Source organism: Ranitomeya imitator, unplaced genomic scaffold (genome assembly GCF_032444005.1).
Source record: "Ranitomeya imitator isolate aRanImi1 unplaced genomic scaffold, aRanImi1.pri SCAFFOLD_663, whole genome shotgun sequence".
NCBI classification, from domain to species: Eukaryota; Metazoa; Chordata; class Amphibia; order Anura; family Dendrobatidae; genus Ranitomeya; species Ranitomeya imitator.
This window is the reverse complement of record NW_027193878.1, coordinates 24,182-31,647: the sequence shown is the minus strand read 5'-3', so window position 1 is coordinate 31,647 and position 7,466 is coordinate 24,182. Positions and strand designations below refer to the sequence as shown.

General features: G+C 56.3%; 1 non-coding gene across 1 annotated transcript; it reads left to right on the top strand.

Moving 5' to 3' along the window:
- Nucleotides 1-1,770: 1,770 nt before the first annotated feature.
- On the top strand, nt 1,771-1,922 carry LOC138654410 (5.8S ribosomal RNA). Its single transcript, XR_011316273.1, has one exon. It is a non-coding gene; the product is annotated as a 5.8S ribosomal RNA (ribosomal RNA).
- The last annotated feature ends 5,544 nt before the right edge of the window (nt 1,923-7,466 follow it).

Below are 7,466 nucleotides of genomic sequence, written 5' to 3'. Positions count from 1 at the left end.
GCTCGTCCGACGTCCTCCGAGGCGGCTCGGAAGGGAGCGCGAGAGGGAGAGAGCGAGAGAGAGAGAGAGAGAGAGAGACCAAGCGGACGCCCCAGAGCGAGAAGGGAGGATGGAAAAGGGAGAGACGAGTGGGGCAAAAAGAGTTTTGGCGAAGGGGAGTACCCGGCGAACTGCCGCCCCGGGCTTCTTCTGTTCTCAACAGCGGAGGCACGGCTTTGGGGGGGAGACGCCGCTCGGTTGGGGCTCCTTTGAGGTTACGGGCAAGAGCCCGGGACGAGGGACTACGCCATAGGGCGACGCCGACACGGCCAGGCCAACTGCGCCCCCCGTGCGACCTCTGCGTCGCTGGCGGGCTCTGCGCCTGAGCCGCGGTGGACCCCGACGGCCAGCCCCCCTCTCCCACTCCTCGCGCCCGTCCGCCGGTGGGTCGAGGACCCCCCGCGGCGGAGGCAGGTCTAAGCCAGACGGAGGCCCCGCATAGGCCCCCCACCGCCCTGGCCCCTCTCCCCAGCAGCGACTCTGTGTGTCGCCCCGGGAGCGGTGGGTCACGAGGCAGGGTGGCCGTGGCGTCCTCCGAAGGCCAGTCACCTACGGCCCTCCCCGTGCAAGGGGTGGTTTTTACAACAGATGCCCTCCGATCGGGAGGCCGGGTCTAAGCCAGATGGTGGCGCCGCATAGGCCCCCCACCGCCCTGGCCCCTCTCCCCAGCAGCGACTCTGTGTGTCGCCCCGGGAGCGGTGGGTCACGAGGCAGGGGAGCCGTGGTGTCCTCCGGAGGCCAGTCACCTCGCCCTCTCCGTGCAAGGTGGGTTTTTTTCCAGACACCCTCCGCATCGGCCGCCTCGCACCGTACAGCGTGCACGATCTCCCCAGTGGCACTGCACTCGCCGTTCAGGCTCCTGTTTTCCTCCGGAAGGTGACGCCCCGGGATGCCCGCCTGCCGGCACGGACGACGAGGAGGATTTCCCTTCCTCCGGGTGCCCTTCCCGCTGCGGGGCTTCCTATCTGGCTTCTCTCCCTCGATTGATTAAGTCCCTGGCCTTTGTACACACTGCCCGTCGCTACTACCGATTGGATGGTTTAGTGAGGTCCTTGGATCGGCCCCGCCGGGTTCGGCCAAGACCCATGGTGGAGAGCCGAGAAGACGATCGAACTTGACTATCTAGAGACAGTAAAAGTCGTAACAAGGTTTCCCTAGATGAACCTGTGGAAGGATCTTTAATGGGCGAGTGAAAAATACCGATGAGGTGCAGATCAGGAGGCCAGCCGCCCGCCAAATCCCCGAAGGGTACCGAACGTGATGGGGGCGGTGGTAGGTCTCTTTCTGCTTCGCCAGGGCGCTCCGCAGGGTGGGGACGGTGAGGGCACGTGAGGACAGCGGGCGGGCGACGTCGGGAGGGTGCGGGGAGCCCCTCTCGCTCCGTCGCCCAGGAAAAAGACGCCCGGCCTCGCGCCGACGATTGTTGCCCTGCCGCTGCCTGCCGAGGAAAAATAAGAAGCCCCCCGCGTACGCGAAAGGCCGTCCCGGGTACCATTCTCCTGTGCGCTCACACACCCCTCCCCGGGGTATGTGGGTCTGGGCGGTAGGTTGAGAAGCCTCGAGCCCTCCTTTGTTCTCCTCCCCGCTGGAGGGAGGGACGGGGAGGCCGAGCGCCCGGGCAACAGGGCCGAGATTTGAAAACAACCCTCCAAAGCATCCCAGTCTTTTGCGGCCGGCTGACACGAGAGTGAAAAGGGGGGCGCCTCCGAGTGTCCCCAAACCAGAAAGCGCGACTCTTAACGGTGGATCACTCGGCGCGCGCGTCGAAGAACGCAGCTAGCTGCGAGAATTAAGTGTGAATTGCAGGACACATTGATCATCGACACTTCGAACGCATCTTGCGGCCCCGGGGTGCTCCCGGGGCTATGCCTGTCTGAGGGTTGCCCCTCCATCTATCGCCTCCATGGCGCAGCTGGGGTCCCCTCGCAAGGGTGACAACGAGGGAGGCCTGAGGCTCCGTGCCCTGATGGTCTCTTCTCCTTTATCCCTTACGTCCCCCCAAGGCCAGACTCACCTGCCCTGGGCCCACCTGATGGGGTTTACCATCGTCACTCCCCCCGTTGTGACGTGAAACCCTGTGGCGCAATGAAGGTGAAGGCCGGGGCGCTCCGGCCGAGGTGGGATCCCGCCGCCCGCTCCGGGGGGTTGACACGGCGGGTGCACCATCGGCCCGCCTCTGTCGGGGAGGTGGAGCATGAGTGCGCGATAGGACCCGAAAGATGGTGAGCTATGCCTGGGCAGGACGAAGCCAGAGGAAACTCTGGTGGAGGTCCGCAGCGACCCTGATGTGCAAATTGGTCATCTGGGTATAGGGGCGTTTGTAGATGTGCTTGGCCCGTACGGGGATCGAACCCACGACCTTGGTGTTATTAGCACCACGCTCTAACCAACTGAGCTAAATGGCCATAGGTGTGGTCCCTGGGTATAGGGGCGAAAGACTCACGGAGACCACGGGCAGACGTACAGGGGCCTGATCAACCCCTGGACCATACGGGCTGCTGTGCCTGCCGCAGGCGAGAAGCGAGAACCCCTTCGGGGCACGGAGACTACAACCGGACGTACGGGGGTCTGACCCACCCCTGGACCGTACGGTCTGCTGGCTGCTGTGCCTGCCGCAGGCGAGAAGCGAGAACCCCTTCGGGGCACGGAGACCACAACCGGACGTACGGGGGTCTGACCCACCCCTGGACCGTACGGTCTGCTGGCTGCCGTTCCTGGTGCAGGCGAGAAGCGGGAACCCCTTCGGGGCATGGAGACCACAACCGGACGTACGGGGGTCTGATCCACCCCTGGACCGTACGGTCTGCTGGCTGCCGTGCCTGGTGCAGGCGAGAAGTGGGAACCCCTTCGGGGCACGGAGACCACAACCGTACGTCCGGGAGTCTGACCCACCCCTGGACCGTACGGTCTGCTGGCTGCCGTGCCTGGTGCAGGCGAGAAGCGGGAACCCCTTCGGGGCACGGAGACCACAACCGGACGTACGGGGGTCTGATCAACCCCTGTACCGTACGGGCTGCTGGCTGCCGTGCCGTCCTCAAATTGCTTGGCCTAAACAAAAGTCAATTTTTTGTGACAACAGTGATGACCGTGACATAGCACTGGAGGTGTACCCCAAGACAGTGACCTAAGTGTGGGTGAAGTCTGTGGTTCATGGGCGGAAAGTTGAATTTTGGGTGAAAAACCATACTTTCACACTTTGAAAATTTCAGACATGTGTCAGACTTCCAGGCAGGGGGAAACCGCTGGAGGTGTACCGAGGACACTTCCAGAAGCCTGGGGAAGCTTTTCTGGAAGAGTCCTTGACACTTGGAAAATTTTGGGCAATTTTCTGAGAAAAAAAAAAATCACATTTCCCCTTACCCCCCACCCAAGAGGGGCTTCAATATGTTGCAGAGTACCCCGAAAGGGTCCCCAAAGTGGGAGAAAAGTGAGGCAAGTCAAAGAGGCAAAGATGAATGTACATTTGAATAATTTTATTAATGTCAGATAAAAATTGACATATTCACAAGGGCTTTGTTCTCCTGATTGGGATGAGCCGAATATTCTTGAGACTATACTCCTCAGTAGAATCGGATGACTCGGTATCACTTTCCGTGAGGTCTACCACCTCGTTATCCAATTCACTGGTTGATGCCATTACTGGCGACATAATTTTTGCGTCCTCATGATTTCCTGCGTTGAACACTAGCTCTTGGGCACGGCACATATCGGTCAGGGTCTTCTCCCGGTAAACTCTCTCGGCCACATCGTTTGTATGTGCCAAGTAGCGTGCAAACAAGCGCTTTTCGCAATCTGTGTATTGTGACAAAGTCCATGTCTCGCAAATCCGCCGTACAAGGTGGCTGGTGATGTTTGGGAGGTTGTAGCTACGGAGGAAAGCACATTGTTAGTACTGGTTGCTACTTATGGCTGTGGGTCACTTGACTTGTGGCTACCTTACCTTGAATGGTATCGTTTGAGTCTCATGGATGGATTTTTTATGACCTTCCCGGTACACGTCACGAAAAAGTTTGTGATAATCTTTCGGCCAAAGGTAAAGACCGGTCTGACATATTCCGCATACGCATTGAACCACTGAAAAAGAAAAAAAATATATATATGTTACTCTCCAGTCTGGGGGCACCCCTCCAAAAGGTTTTACATGGGGACAAGAGAGTGTTTTGCTCCCCACAATGAGTGGGGTTGCCTGGGTTCCCTGGCTTTGAGAAAAGCTTACCGATTCCTCTTCCTCTGAAAGTACAAAAGTTGCTACCTGAGAGGTGGAGCACTTGTGAGTCTTCACACCCACAATTGTCTTGCGTCTTCCTTGGTACGTGTGATGGATCCTCTCATTCCACTCTGAAACCTACGATGTGAAAAAAAAAGGTGGAAAAATATTGAACCGGTTCAGCAAATACCGCTGACCCACAGGGCCCGACGACTTACCGTCATGTTACGAACAACACCTGGTCTTTGGAGATGTTTTAGAATCAGAAGGGCCTCGAGGTACAGTACCACTTCCCGGCGATCTACTTCTGATCCGCCATCTGTCACAGCCTCGATGCTAGCTAGAAATGTTGGCCTTGCCTCCTCCAGTATAATCTGGCAGTCCTTGGGTGACTTTGATGGCTTCATCAATAGATCGTACCTGTGGGGAAAAATAAAGGCAATTAACCAACATCCAAGGTTTGGTAACAATGCGCTGAATATTGGCTCTTTTGAACGGTGTACCTTTTACTTACAGACTCTCGGCAGGCTCCCTTGTACAATGATTTCTGAAGGTCTGTTGTAAAATTCATGAACACTTCGCATGCCTTATAAAGTTGAGGATTCTCTAGTCTCAGTTTGGTAGCCCTCATCTGATACATGGTAAATCTCCGTATATGCTTCAACATTTTGAGGGAGGTCTGGCTCGATAGATGGAGTTTTCCAAGTTGTTGAAAAAAATTATTAACCTGGTTTGGTTTTACGAGGTACTCCAGAGTTACAGATTTTGGGTTCACAAAAAATAGAAACCGTGCTACGTTTGATACCTCCTGTTGACAGTTTGGGACCCCATGGGTAATTGTTAGGTACGAGTGGAACCCCTTTAACATGGGGTGATTCAATGAGTGACGCTTGTACAATCCGGCGGCCTTGGTAGCCGTGCGGTTTTTGTCTTTCCATTCCCTTTTCTGGATACTTAAATTGCTGCCATCCATGACCTCCTCATTGCCTATGCGGTCAGAAATGCTCCCTGTGTGGTCAGGCTCAGGGCACGGGTCTCCCTCCCGACTGTCTACCGGCCGTAAAAGGAAAGGCACATCCATCTCATCCGAATCTAGCTTTGGCGTGGGGCATGGGTCTCCCTCCCGACTGTCTACTGGCCGTAAAAGGAAAGGCACATCCATCTCATCTGAATCTAGCTCTGGCGGGGGGCACGGGTCTCCCTCCAGACTGTCTCCCGGCCGTAAAAGGAAAGGCACATCCATCACATCTGAATCTAGCTCTGGCATGGAGCCTGGGCGGAGCTCCGGATTGTCAGTTGGTACCTGAGCGGGCCCTTCACAGGTCAGTGGTGTGATTTGTGACTCAAACCTAGGCTTGTTTGCTATCAAAAAGCCGCGACCTTCTAAGAAGGCTACAGTCTCCTCCAAGGATTGGAGGGGCTTGAGCTCACTGAATTGGATTGTTGTCCCCTTGTTGGCGATACAGCGAAGTTGATACTTTGCGGAGGCTATGGCGGTTTTTATCTCCGAATCACCGTGTGACCTCAGGCATACCCTTCTCAGATGTGTGGATATATATTTGGTTACCCTGTGGCACACGGGGCATGTAAGTGGTGTCCGTGGGTGCCTGCGGGGGAGACACAAGCAATAAAACCGGTCACCTTGCCAGCAAGTGTACAACTCCACTACAAGGTACATTCATGTGTCTCTACGTGGCCGACAAATGTCTTCTACTCACCGCTCCATTGCGAAGGGTTTCCCGCAGTCAAACAGAGCGTCTCGTAATAGTTTATTAAAGTGCCGTGTTTCTCTGTGTCTTGAACTGTGGCAAATGATTTTCCTCCGCGCGAGTCAGCCACGCAGGTGAAAGACGCCAGCTGAGGTGATTGAAATTAACCGGATGTGTTTTGCCGTACTCTGATATAGGTCACCACGGGGGTTGAGTCAGCCCAGGGGGTGGCACCTCCACGGTCGCTAAACATCCGTAGGGTTGATGATATATCCCTCACCTGATCCACCTGCTGTAATCACCTATACGGCATCACGGGGGATGACTCAGCCCCAGGGGTGGCACCTGACCGGATCCACCTGCCATAATCGCCTATACGGCATCACGGGGGATGACTCAGCCCCAGGGGGTGGCACCTACACGGCTGTCGATCAGTCATATCTGTAACGGATTGGGTACTAACTGGATCCATCGATCCCAGTCAAAGCACGGTGGCTCACTTGTTAGCGCTGCGGCCTTGCCGAGCTGGCGTCTCGGGTTCGAATCCTGTTGTGTCATACATTCAGAAAGGGAAAAATCTCAGGTGTTATGTCAAGGACACTTCCTTAGACATTTTTAGAAAAATTTTGAGACAATCCCGATTTTGTAAAAAAAAAAAAATCTCACATTTTCCCTACTTCAACCTCATGGGTCGTCAATATGTTGTAAAGTACCCCAAGATAGAGACCCAAGTGTGGGTAAAGTGTCTGGTTCATGGGCACAAAGTTGAATTTTCAGTGAAAATTTGTCGGAAATCCGCTGTGGACATTGGCTGGGCGCGTGACCCGAATGAGAGAGGCGAATCTGGGTGACCCGAGCTTGGCAGGACCCTTCCCACGGGGGTCCTGGTTCTCTGGAGGTAATCACTGTCAGAAGGGCACATCTTGAGTCCTCACCCAGGTGAGGGCTCTCGGAAGGCGGACGCCCTTCTGTCTTTGTCCCCCCAGAGCAGGCTCGGTGTTTATCGGAAGTCTTCTGCGGACGTTGGCTGGGCGCGTGACCCGAGTGAGAGAGGCGAATCTGGGTGACCCGAGCTTGGCAGGACCCTTCCCACGGGGGGTCCTGGTTCTCTGGAGGTAATCACTGTCAGAAGGGCACATCTTGGGTCCTCACCCAGGTGAGGGCTCTCGGAAGGCGGACGCCCTTCTGTCTTTGTCCCCCCAGAGCAGGCTCGGTGTTTATCGGAAGTCTTCTGCGGACGTTGGCTGGGCGCGTGACCCGAGTGAGAGAGGCGAATCTGGGCGACCCGAGCTTGGCAGGACCCTTCCCACGGGGGGTCCTGGTTCTCTGGAGGTAATCACTGTCAGAAGGGCACATCTTGGGTCCTCACCCAGGTGAGGGCTCTCGGAAGGCGGACGCCCTTCTGTCTTTGTCCCCCCAGAGCAGGCTCGGTGTTTATCGGAAGTCTTCTGCGGACGTTGGCTGGGCGCGTGACCCGAGTGAGAGAGGCGAATCTGGGCGACCCGAGCTTG